This window comes from Nipponia nippon, unplaced genomic scaffold, assembly GCF_047370975.1.
Source record: "Nipponia nippon isolate SJK-2023a ecotype South Korea unplaced genomic scaffold, ASM4737097v1 scaffold_10, whole genome shotgun sequence".
NCBI lineage: Eukaryota > Metazoa > Chordata > Aves > Pelecaniformes > Threskiornithidae > Nipponia > Nipponia nippon.
The window spans coordinates 7,569,867-7,583,223 of record NW_028262291.1 but is presented as its reverse complement, the minus strand read 5'-3'; the positions used below and the strand labels follow the sequence as shown (position 1 = coordinate 7,583,223).

At 36.6% G+C, this 13,357-nt stretch overlaps 1 long non-coding RNA gene across 1 annotated transcript in view; it reads right to left on the bottom strand.

Annotated features, from left to right (window-relative positions):
* The window catches only part of LOC148057052 (uncharacterized), a 54,700-nt gene extending 45,237 nt beyond the window's left edge, over nt 1-9,463 (bottom strand). Inside the window, exon 1 of the long non-coding RNA XR_015702035.1 lies at nt 9,428-9,463. This is a non-coding gene — a long non-coding RNA (uncharacterized LOC148057052). The remainder of the gene's footprint in view (nt 1-9,427) is intronic.
* Nucleotides 9,464-13,357: the final 3,894 nt, after the last annotated feature.

Genomic DNA, 13,357 nt, shown 5'->3' with positions numbered 1-13,357 from the left:
TGGGCACCACATATTCACATATCATTAACATTGCTTTGTTTCTCCACCACAGCTTCTCTAGGAGTACTAATAGCCTGTGAATCAGCTGGAAGCAAAGGCAAATGGCAGGAGCTAACTACCATCCCAATCCATGCCTCCTCCAACTCATGCTGAACCTTTAACATAACCTAACACTCATGGAATATGCTGAACATGGTGGACTGAATCTGAATCTATCCTGAAATTTTATTGACATGATATTCCTACTACCCAGTGCAGAGCTCCTCAATGGAAATCAATTCATTGAAGTAAGATGAACAATGTCCTTACTGTTAAGGCCCCACTATTAGGGGTCTTAACAGTAAGGACAGTGGAAAAATTTTGGTACTTGCAATGAAATGAAAGTCTTCTGTATATAGTTTTGTCACCTTGTACCTTCTTTTGACACTATCTAGACTTTCTGTGTGAAAAACATTAAAATAATATTCCTTTTAGCAAAATGTGGTTTGTGTACAAGCCTAATCTAATGGAAGGTATTCCTGATCTAGTGGAAGGTGTCCCTGCCCTTGGCAGCAGGGCTGGAACTAGATGATCTTTAAGGTTCCTTCCAACCCAAACCATTCTATGATTCTACGTATGGAAATTTTAATCCTTCTTGAAGTAGTCAAGTGTTAGCTAATAGTCAGGAACTTACAAGAAATACACTATGCCAAACAAAAGATGCAAGTGTACAGAGCCTGAAGACATGACAAAAATTATGTAAATGAACTGTGGCTTTGAACAAAAGACCCTTTAGTAGCAAGCTGAAAAACTATTTTACAGGTGTAACTTTCAGTAAGGGTCAGGAAAATTCATTCATTAGAATTACGGGAGATAAGAGTTTCTTATAAATATTACAGGACCATTAAAAAGTGCCATTGCTTTAAAATGGACTTAAATCATATTCATTAATTATTAAGCATTACTCTAGTTCTTCACTGATGTTTTTAATGGAATGAAGTTTCCTCAACTGCAGTAACGTCACTGCTATCTATTTATAGACAACTCGTCTTTAGGTATAGAAGTGCCTTTTCATGTTGGTATCAAAGCAGGTTTTCACTTTGTAGCAAGACTTCTAATCTTAAATGAAAGTAATCCATTACTTGATGAATGAAAGAGACAGAACTGAGGATACCCATGAATTTAATAGCATCCCAGGTGCTCATTCACAATACTATCAATAAAACAAAGTCAGATTTACAGTTTTTTTTCTTAAAGGGAGAATACATTCTCTTTATTTACATTTAAAAAGGCCTAAGAGACCTGAATAAATGATGTAAAAAAAGCAACCTGTTGCTCACTGACAATCTTTTCTCTTGATTCGTCTAGGCTATTAATATTAAACATTTCCAAGGTCAAGTACAGAGTCCAGCTTCATGAATTTATTAATTTTTTACCTTAAATAAAGGACTATACTACCCACCAGTCAATCTACTGCATTACTGAGGGTTTGTGTCTTTATCAAGAACATTCCATCATACTCCTGATTCCCCCCACAGATACAAAAACACTGATAATGAAAAAAAAAAAAAAAAAGACAGACTTGCCTCTTTAAAGGTCTGCAACAACAACTACTAGACAATCCATAGATAGTTTATACCAATAGATACTAGATGCTAAATAGAAGCGCCATCTGTCTGAGCAAATTATGAGTTCTGTTTATCACTATTCCTATGTGTGCAGAAGCAGAAATCGCAGCCTCATTTACCCCACTGGTACGCATCCACAGCAGCTCAAAACATAGCTTAAAAGTACTACTCTTCAAAAGGGTAGAAAGTCTTCAAAAGGAAATTCTCATCCCAGCATTGCAATTAAAAGAGTGTTTGCTTGAAAGGGTCTCAAAGGCACTGCATCATACTGCCTAAGGTTCTCCTCAACCCCTGACATGTTGCTACTTTCCAGAAAAATCTATTAACAAAGTTGCCATGATGAAAGAGGACAAAATTTAAAATAGACTCTCCAAGATAATGCATTTACCTAAAAAACCCTAGCAGAATATATCTATGGTCCTAGAATGAACAGTTCATTCTTCAGGGAGAATAAATACAGAGATGTTATGTAAGAAAGTACATTAGAACAATTCCTCTGGATTATGTGCGTATCTAGAGGCTGAACTCTTTTTTTTTTTTTTTCTCAATAGAAAACCACAAACAGCAACCTGAAAATGAAAAAAATAAACACATCCACTGCAACATAAGAAGGCAACCACAGCTTCAAAAAAACGGCCGGAGGTAAAGTCTCAGTTCCTTCAGCTTTATGCCATCTTCAGACAAACCAGTTTTCATTCTGACCTCAGCATTTGTGTGCGTCAGCTCTTCCAGTCCTATTTTTGCTTCACTTCTCTCATCTAACAATATCAGTGTCCTAGAGAGTTCTGCCTGTTAAATTTAAGTGTACTCTCCTTAGTGCCTTAGCTTTTTGTAGTGAAGAATCCTCTACATTATACACAGATTATATATAGAGATCCGAGGTGTAACCATGGGTGTCGAATTGTAATAGGACAAGTTTTTAACTAAATGTCTGGCTTTAATATTTTTATTCACACCAATTAAAAATAAAATCACCATAGGATAAAAGGTTTATTGTCTCTATGTAGAGCAGAACAGACCACTGCCCTGAGAGCCGAACGAGGCATTATGTACTTTTGTGAGCCTCAACTAGCTAGTTTTAAGGTGTTCTTTTTTTAACCGAAGTAGACATTTGAAATTACAATCCAATATAGGACAAGAGCACAAAAGCTTGCAAGTGTTTAATTAAGTTAAAATAAAATACTAGCGGAAACTCATGTCCAGACTTACAGTTATTACCAAAACCTAAACAGTACTACACAAGAGAAAGGTCAGCTATTACCAAAAAAAAGAAACAGAAGTAGGCTGCCTGCTGTGAAGCAATAAAATCTCCCTAGATTCCTAATTTATTAATACAGAAATGTTACTAGCAGTTACAAAGACCCCCTGTCCCTTCTCTTCCCAGTGGCTGTAGGAAGCCTCCTACTTTCTCAGATCAGTGCTTGCACCAGGCAACAGAGCTTCCCAAAGGTCCCCTTCAGAAGTACGCTCAGTTTGTCTACTGGAGACCCTAATTCTTCCACAGGTGAACGTATACATGCACTCTCTTTGTAAGTCTTCTGCTGCCAAAAAATATTTCTGCCAGTCCAATAGAAATATGTTTGGAGAACAAAGCCTTAGGCAGAATGAGGACAGCAATATACTTTCAACTTCCTCTTAGCTACCATATTCTTTACTCTAGACCATTCCTACCTTTCAGGCTAGAGATTACTGCAGGCTATCGGTGCCCTAAGAGGCCTCTATCTCCTTGCAAAATACTATCGATCCGACTGAACCCTTTCTTCTTTTAAATGAGGGAACAGCGTCAACCAGGTTTTACATGATCCTAGAATGACTCCTCATCATACAGCTCCTGTATGATTGCAGATGGTACTCAAACTGAAGTCCTGCCACACAGACTCAGAGGCAAGTATTTTCCAGCCAGTTACCAGGCTGATGAGCAGAGATGAGGAGGCAGCCTGGAAATATTCTCCCATCACACATCCAGGAGGAGCTCTTTTCAAGGCCAAAAAGGGACAGCTTTTCCTGCCCTAGAGTGAACACCGTGGTGCTGCAGCTGCACTTTTATGTGCGTTTCAGGGAAGAAAATGGCCCTTTAAAGCTAAGCATTTCTCACTTTTCCTTTTAATTCAGATTCCCTTTGGAAAAAAGATTATGCAGACATTTTCTTTGAAACCAGACAAAAGATAGGAATCTTAATTGGTCCTTTTAGCCTTTCAATGCAAGCCATATTATTTAATATAAGAATACATACAAGCACGAATACATACAAGCAGGAGGCACTGTGTTTTTAACTCTTTAACTGTCATTAAACTCATGAATACCAGTATTTACTCCAACACAATGTTGGAGTAAAGAACAAAGTGAACTTTGCTAATAATGATGATTACTGTAATTCTTTTGCTGTCTCCAAAACACACAGAAGACAGAATCGATATACACATGTAAGCAAGCAAAAATAGTTTATAACAAATATTTTACTCGACAAAGAATTGAGAGATTTTAAATCATTCAACCCACCAGTCACTGAGTTATCTTGAATTCTTGCCAGATGAAATCCATTGCAGAATAGTTCATGAACTCTGGAGGAAGATAACCTTTCCCCAGTGTTAGGATCACAGACAATGGTACTTACTGAAGCTTGGAGTAACCAGTACCTTTCTTCTGTAAATAGCCCTGCCTACCCGGTCCAAGTACAGCATAACCGAGGATGGGCCTAAAACACCTGATATTGAATGCACATTCCTGAAGCTCTTAAATAAAGCAGAATTAAACTCTGCAAAATAATTTTTAGTATCTTGCCACAGTGCTGTTCTTTTTCAAGATAACTCTATTCCTATCTAGCCAGAAGCCAACTTTATTCTTAGTAAACTTTTCTGTAGAAAAGTAAACCAGGCCACTTTCCACACATCAGTGTGGAAGTACACCTGCAAGACAACACTATATATAAATAAGAGAGTGCAAAACATTACGTAGAAATCTCTGACTAAATGAATCAAGTCTCTCTTTCCAACCAGAATATACTCACAGATCACAAAACATTTTAAGCACCTACTGTATAACTTTTGCTAGGGTAAATATCCACTCAGTTTCAAGTAAATTTTGGCTACATCAGGTCACAAAGTCACCAGAAACTCTCAAGTTTCTAAGTTAGTAACTTCTGAAACCTGAAGTTTGACATCCTATTGAACTTCAATATGAAGCCCTAAGACTGAAAACGTACAGTTTTCAAAAATCCTGATTTTTCAGGAAATTCTTTGAAAATAATACTCTGGTTATCACAAAGCAATTCTGAATGATTGTTCATGATGACACCCACCCATGAATCTCACCATTAGCATTACACATATCACAAGTCAGATGGAAATTTTTAAACACTACACAAGTTGCCCCTTTATCAGAGTCCAGTACTGTCTGACCAGGTTCTTCTAGATATTTCACACACGGAGGGTGTAATGTTTAATACAAAATTTACTTATTTGAAGATAGCTGGTGTTACATGGGATTGCTGTTTTAGCAGAGTGATACAAAACATACTGAAACAACAACACAAATGTAAATTACACTCAGCAAAATATATCAATCGCAATATACGGTCCAACCACAATACCAATCTGATTCCCATTACCAGTTTCTATAATGTGCTCGCCATCACGACGCTGGGCATCCCCAGGCGCCAGGAAGGAACACATGGGTTGAAGTCAGCTCAAGCCCATTGCTCTCTTCAAAATACTTTTGCTAGTTTTCTAGGTTTTGTACCCTATGTTGGACTGAGCCACATATTCACTCCCCCCATGCTGGTCTGGCTAACTCAGGCAGACATTTACACTGTTTTAATGAGCTTCTAATGGGAGAAACATTTACAACACCAGTTGATCCACTCAACTGTTGATAGCTGTTTGTCTAACCCAAAGGCCACTCTCCGGTCCCCTTTGTGATGAGATAAAGTCAGCTTCTTTGCAACAACTGTTGTCAGTCACACCCTGACTTATTCCTCGAGTTTCCAAGCTTCCTGGGCACATCGCCCTTGCCCATCTCCTCTGAGCCTTCTTCCATTTTAGGGGTTTATTGCTCAGTCACACCACTTCAGCAAGATATTGATAACAATCATCACAACTACTTCAGTAATTTCTGAGCTAACAACGACAACCGAAAGTGATACTGCTGTTTTAATACAACTATGGGTAAAGCTACAAAGTTGGTGCAACAAATAAAATGTCTGTAATGAGAGAGAAATAGTAAATAAGAGTTTGATGAAGCAAGTGAAACTTGCAGTTTCAAACTGCAGATGTTTCCATTTGTAATTAGAATGTACGTTTATATGGTCTGTCCCAAATAAAAACAACTGGGAAAGCTCCTAGTGGCTCTATGGTAGCTTAACCCAACTGTCCTACCAGAGTATCACTGTATGGTATGAAAACAGAATTAAACATGTTTACAACCGTAAGGCCTAATAGTCTCTTCCCAACGAGAACAAAAATCCCAATTTATCCGTAACTATGCCTTTTTTAGGCAACATGCAAAACGCTAGTAATATTCCTTACCAGGTAGATTCCATTTGGAAATTTACACAATGCAAAATTCACAATGCCATTTTGATAACTATGAGATTGACATAATTAATAAAGCAATAGACTTTGCTTGAAATTTTTTTAAAGAATTTCCAGTTTAACACTATTTCACAATTATTGTGTACTTTTGCTAAAATTACAACACACTGCAACATCTTTTTTTGGTCATAAAATTGAAGCAGGGTGTTCTCAACAGCTTTTAGCAACAATTAAGTCGCTCAAATATTTTTTTTTTATTTTTGTCTTCCATCCCCAACCCCACCAGTTTATTTTACTTTTATTTTGTTTTATTTTATTACATCTCATTTTTAATGGGATATAAGAAAACTCGTATAGAACACTTTCTATAGGAAAATTTCTGAGGAAATTCTGAAAGTCTGATGGAAGATCAGCTTTTCAAGGCTTCATATTTTCAGGCATACAGGTATTGAAGTGTTCCTCACATTGAGGAAATTCTGAGGCAGAAGCTATAAACATGCTGGCACTATTAGAAACATGCATGAAGCAGGTAGGAGAATTGAATTTGAAAGCACACATTTATGAATCTCTAGGGGTGAACACCATTTCATCCCTCTATAATCTGTTTTGAAACAAGCAAGTTTATCTTAAGACAACATTAATTTGCTAATATCAATAGTATCTCAGACTTGTCTTAAGATAACACTTGGAAAAAGCCAAGGTGATTATATCTTTCCCTGCAGCTACAAATATGCTAGCGTACTGGATCCAGCTCTTAATCCCTTTTTCAGTGCAGACAGATCACAAACACCATGCCATGTTTGTTGTACAGTGCTTGCTTCTCTGATTGATGACATCTATTAAGCTATCTGCAGCTCCTCTATTGCCTCTCTACACTTATTCAATTGTTTCTGCTGTCAGATTGCATATTTAGCTCTTTCAGGACATAAACTATTTTGCTTTTAACTACATCTACTGGCAGACTACAAAGAATGGACTTCTCACTAAATTCATCATTAAAACCACCATGCAAGGGAAGGGGACACTCTTAAAAATGATGCAGGTTTCCAGTGACTAGGATAGTTACATTGGTCATATTTGTCCAGGAACTCTACTCAGCATCACAGTTCACCTCTACTTGTGTTATGCTGACTCACCATAAGAATTGTATGAACTACTGTGAAAAGGTGACAAAAAAAATCTCGAAGTGCTGAGGCTTAGGACATCAAAGAGCACCGGACTATGGTAAACTTAATAACACAGTGAGCAAGAAAAGTTATTTCAAAAGCTTTCCAGTGCTCAGAGAGAATTAATATTCTGAGATGTGGAACTTCCTGAAGCAGAATTAAAGTGGAAAATATTAAATTGGGAAATAAAATTTACAATTTTCTGAAAATTACTGGCAAGCAACTCTCCCTCTTCACAAAGGACTAAAGAAGCTCCAATAGCACACGGTATTTTCTCCCTCATTTCTCAGGCATTGGGAACCCCTGGTGAGAAGAAAAACTGCATTTATGCAGTGTTGCTAGCCTACCCCTCCTGACTGCTAGCTGAGTGCTTTGGACAACCAAAGTCTTTTTTATATCTTCATATCTAATTAAAAGTCTAATTTGCTGTCACAGTGTACTTAACTAAACACCAGGCCTGAAGCTCCAGCCAGTGAAAGTGAGCCTGAACAGAAAATATACCAATTACATTCCTACTGAAATGAGGGGTTACACATCAAGTATTGTCAGTTTTGTGGCAACCTTAAAGAGCACATTGTACATTCTATTATAATTATGTCTTGTACCTTAACGGATAACTGTTCTGGTCATGGAGTTGGCAAGCAGCTACTGTATACAGTATTTCAAGTAATGATTCCTATAGTTTAGGAGTTTCTGTAAACTTGAATATTATTTACTGCTACTGAGATGGTTAAAGTTGGTAAAAAAAAAACAAAACAAAACATTATGTTTCAACATTTCTTTTAAATTCAAAACTAAATTTAAGGAATACGATTTTTTTTTTTTTAATTTTCATCTTCAATTTGCAAAAATATATCCATTTCAGAAGCATTCACTTTGGAATTCTAAACTTCCAACAAAAAAAGGACATATTTCTTTTTAGAAAAGATAGCATATCAACCAATATCCAACAACCAGCCTTAGCTTTTTTAAGCTTCAAGAAAAATGAAATATCAACTGTATGAAGAGTCATGGGGAAAAAAACCAAACCACTAAATGTTTAAAAAGTAAAATCCAAGAGAAAGAATACCAAAGTTTCAAAAATTAGAAGTTTCCCAAATATATATTTTTTTACATATATCAAGTCTGTTAAGTCATATACCACTCTGACTCAGTGGCTACAGAGCTTAATCTTGCTTTTATATTCTTTGGCACCTTAAATATTGAATTCTTTCCTAGACAGTGGCATGACTTCAACAGTTGTAGATAAAGCATACAACATGCTATTTTCTTGCAAAGGACAGCCTGGACTCATCTTTCTTTGGTCTTTTTACATCACCTACTCTGCAGGAACAAAAGAGAGAAACTCTCTACGGAGCATACAGCACCAAACTAGCAGCTGCTTCCTGCTTCTTACATACCACAGTGAAAAGCAGCTCCATGCCCACCCACCTTCAGCTGATGTCTTACCAACCATAGCCTAGGCAAGATTTTTTTGCCTGCAGTTTCATGTGAGTTTAGGATTAATCAACATGCTGTCCTTCAATAATATAACATAGTCATTATTTAGAGGTCATTTTTAATGTACAGAACCATAGAGAATATTTATAAGTCTTATTACACAAACACTGAGCACAGGTTAAGAAAATCCACTGAGTTATAAAGAAATTCCAAGGGGGAAAAAAAAAAAAAAAAAGGAGTCAACTTTACGAATTTTAGCTACTAAATCTTTGTTTCAGTTTGGAAACATGCTGTTGCTGAAGGCCAAAATTTAGAAGCACACTTCAGAATTCTGCCTTACTATAACCAAAAAGAAAAACCAGTCTCAGAAAACTGTTTAAATCTCAGTAAAGTAGGATCTCAACTAACAAACCCTTTCTATTACCAGGCACATTTTCTTACCTTCTGACAAAATGCAATGATTGTTATAGCAAAGATTTAATTTTAAATACTCTTTTAAAGAAGTCTCAGGGTTTTTTCTTCTAGGTGAACCACTACTAAACTAAATTGCAGCTTTGCTAGAAAATTACTTTTCCAACAACTCTGCATTACTTAGAGAAAACCTACACTGTACCCTGTACTACAACATAGCTCTAAAATACACACTAAAAAGGCCTATTCACCATAAAAAATGTACTCTACTTACTTATCTCCATTTTGCTGTTGTTCTTTTCCAGTAAGCTACCATTGCGTGCAGACAGAGTGATTTCCCAGTTTCTGTCTTCCACTGGAGACTTCAACCAGGTGCAAGAAATCAATGATGCTTCATGAAAAACACATGTGTGCTATAGATCAGCAATGGGACTTGCAGGTAACTAGAATCTATTGCAACACAGTAACAAGAAGAATAACATGTAAAATTAAAATAATTTCTGTGCTCATATTATCTGTAATTAATATAAACTCTCTACATAAGAACAAAATTTTATTATCACTATCAAGATGAAATTTTTTCGAAGTATTGTTCACAATACATAGAACTACCATTAAATTACTAATCATTTTAAGTGAAAATATTTCTTATGAAGTTGTCTAAATATACATATATATATACACATACAGAGTTCTAAAAACACACAGAAACTTCCTTTTCACAAGAAAGCAACCCTCCCTCAAAAAAAACTAAAACAAAAACTGTGTTTAGAAAAAGGAATTTATAGCTTCTGATTTGTGTTTAATAAAGAGTTTCAAGCAACTCTATTATTAACATTCTTTATCTGATTCTACAAATAAAGGTTCTTTTGTGTTAGCATATTTTGCTAGACTTTAACATTTCAAAGCAGACCAATTTGTGAATTAAGTTCTTGAAACAGATACTTTTCTTGTCTAGGAATAGAACAAAACGAAGAACCGAAGTACCCAATTGCAAAAGATCTGTCAACAATTCTTTTATAAAGCCCCATTCTCAAGAGGTTACAATTATCACAGCATGACATTTTTTCAGGGAAATAATTTTGCCCTAGATGGCTTTCTGGCTTATAGTTTTGAGGTTGTTTTTTTTGCCTCTCTTTAAATGAATAATGACAGTTCCCATATCTGTAAGAGGAAAATTACATGTTACTTTACAACTCGCACTTCTCTCAACAACCTGAAGAGAGAGGAACTTAGACTAGGTCTAGATTTCACTCATTTCAGCTTCTCTGATATTTGAACTGAAAGCTTCATATTAAGACACTATCATAAAATCTAATACTAAAATTTAGAGGTAGACTCTGATATCGTTCTTTGCTTTGAAGATTTATCTGTGGCTTAGATCATGAAAAAAAAAAAAATCTGGCTTTAGAGTAACTCTTCTGAGCTAATTAAAGGAACCTTTTTCTTCCATGCATGCATATACTCTCTCAAAACATAATTGCCAATAATGCAAAACATTCACTGTTTGGGGAAGGAAACAAATACTAGTTCCCCCACTATTTCATGGCTTGAATCAAAATTCCTTCGAGACAAAGGCAAGTCATTTGCACATTAGCATTCTAAATCACCAGGGAGAGCATGGCAAGGCTTTCCTGTTGCACGTTGTGAAAACTATTTTTATAGAATTCTGCAAAGGGCAGAAATAATAATAACTGATTTTAAGTTGCTTGCTATTTTTGGAAACTTGAAATGAACTGACATATTAATGGGGATATGCAACATTTTTGATGTTTCTGAAAGATCCTATTTTGTAATTTTAGTTTATCCTGCTATACCTCAGAGTTTTGTCACACATTCCTTAGAGAAAATAGAGTTTTGAAAGAGTGGCACATAGCAAATGCTAGAAAAACTCTTACTCAGCTATGTTTTTCTTCACATTAGAAAGAAAAAAGGATTCCGAATATTAATTGTTTACATTGCTGAACTGTTGTACTTCTTTGCAAACACAGCTCTTCAGACAATTTGGGGCTGGAGCACGTGACAGGTTTGAAGAACTACCATTTCTAGTAACTTCCTTAAGTCAGATCTTTTCTGTACCCTGCAGACAACTTAATCCTTCCCATACAAAATTCTCAAGGTCTTTTTAATATGCAACAACTATGAAGCCATTTTTCCTTGCTATTTTCTCCTGATTCATAAGTGCACTTGGCAAGAACTCAAAGCATACATGGCTGCTGACGCTTTGTACACTGGCAGAGAAGGTGAGGGTTGAATCACTCTAACACTTAGGAATTGATTTGGAAAAAGCTACTCGCTCTCCCAGCTACCGAAATGTTATACTACATCGTTATAAAGAGATACAGACATACAATTTACGAAGAAAGCTATTATACTTCATCGTACACTCTATTCCCTGAGCCTTGGCAACAAAGAAGGAGTTGAACTTCCTTTGTGGGAGGATGATTATTGAATTGTGCACCTGGCATGCACAAGGCCTTTCTGTCCTTAATTGATTGCTGTGGGCATCAGAAATGAATGAAGTAGGGGAAGACAGATTGTTCTAATACTCTCTTTCCCAGCAGATAAGCACCAAGCTGGGGCACTCTTTCCTGGCTTCAGATAGACCTTCAGGTATCTTTTGAATTCTGGAAACACTTTATTTATACTCAAGCCCCTTAAAATAAATACTACTTCACTTTCAACTGTCTCAGAGTAACTACATCTCTTTTTCTGTAACAAAGCAGTAAGTTCATTGTCTTGCCCAGGGCCATAAACTTCTCCCTCCAGCTCAGGGGCTTTACAAACCTCCTACTTTAACTATTATTTTGAATTACTTCTTCACCCTCCCCCTTCCTCCTCAGAGCTGCTGCAGCCTGGTCTGCAATCCTCTGCTGAGTCCCCACCTCCTCCCTCCTTTCACTGCTCATACCTTTCATCTTTCCCAGGGGCATCTCCTAACACCAAACACCTGGGTCTCAGCCAGCTGGAAGAAGAGCTCTGCCTAGCCCACAGAGCCTTAGGGCCCCTAGTTGCAGGCCTGAAAGAAACAAGCAGTTGAGAATGCTTCCGATTACCTGTGGCAATATTCATCAGATATATCTAAAGATTAAGCAGCTAAGAAACAAAAAGCTCTGGGGATTCACGAGCAGTTCAGAATACTAAAAAAAGGGGCTTCAGCCATACAGAAAAGAAGCTCAGTAAGCAAACAGAGAATTTATAAATGAGTTTTCTCAGATGACAGGAAAAATGGTATTTAGCTTATGGTAGCTACTGCAAGGAACTGATTGATAGATGTTGAGTTTTTTGTTTTATTATTGATTTAAAAATTGCCTTTATTCAGAAAATAAGCTGTTTGCAAAAAAACTTATAACTTCTTGGGTTTTTCCTCTTTTATATACAATAAATTAAAAGTGGTTTTAATCAATGGTTTTCACATTTATTTTCACCAGGTAACCAGTTTTTTCTTTGACTTCTTTCATCTAGCTGTATATCAGTAATTTTGCCCCTGATTATAATGTGAAAAAGGAGCACTTTTCAGGTGTTGCATTTTATTTTCTTTTATAGATTTGGACATGACATCCTGGGGAGGATTTTTTTCTCCCCAAACCACATTCAGAGTGCTCCATGTCAATTTTACTGACTTATGTCTAGCAACATTTATCTGACTCAAGCACCAGAGAAGAACGTCTCCAGAGCATCTAGTTCCATCACAAGATGCATTCATGAGTCAGGTCCTCAGCTGCCATGAATCTGTAATTTAAAAAGGGGGAGTGTCGTGGTTTAACCCCAGCTGGCAAGTAAGCCCCACACAGCTGCTCGCTCACTCCCCCCCACAGTGGGGTGGGGGAGGGAATCAGAAGAGTCAAAGTGAGAAAACTCTCGTTTTCAGCACACATCCAAAACATAGCCCCATACTAGCTACTATGAAGAAAATTAACTCTATTCCAGCCAAAACGAGCACAGGGAGGAACAAGCTTGTCTTCCAGAGCTCCCAAACTAAACTCAATATTTTAACTGATTCAATTACTTTAACTTTTTGCAGCTGATGAGTATTTCCACCATAGAAAATGGAGATATACTAAGGAGATATATATATATATTTTCACTTTTCTTAATTAGATATGGACAGTTTCACTTAAATGTTGCGCTTTGCTCTTCATGATTTACAACTGGTCAGCTAAGTTGCAAAGTATTTAATCTGCCAGTTAAAAACCACTAAATT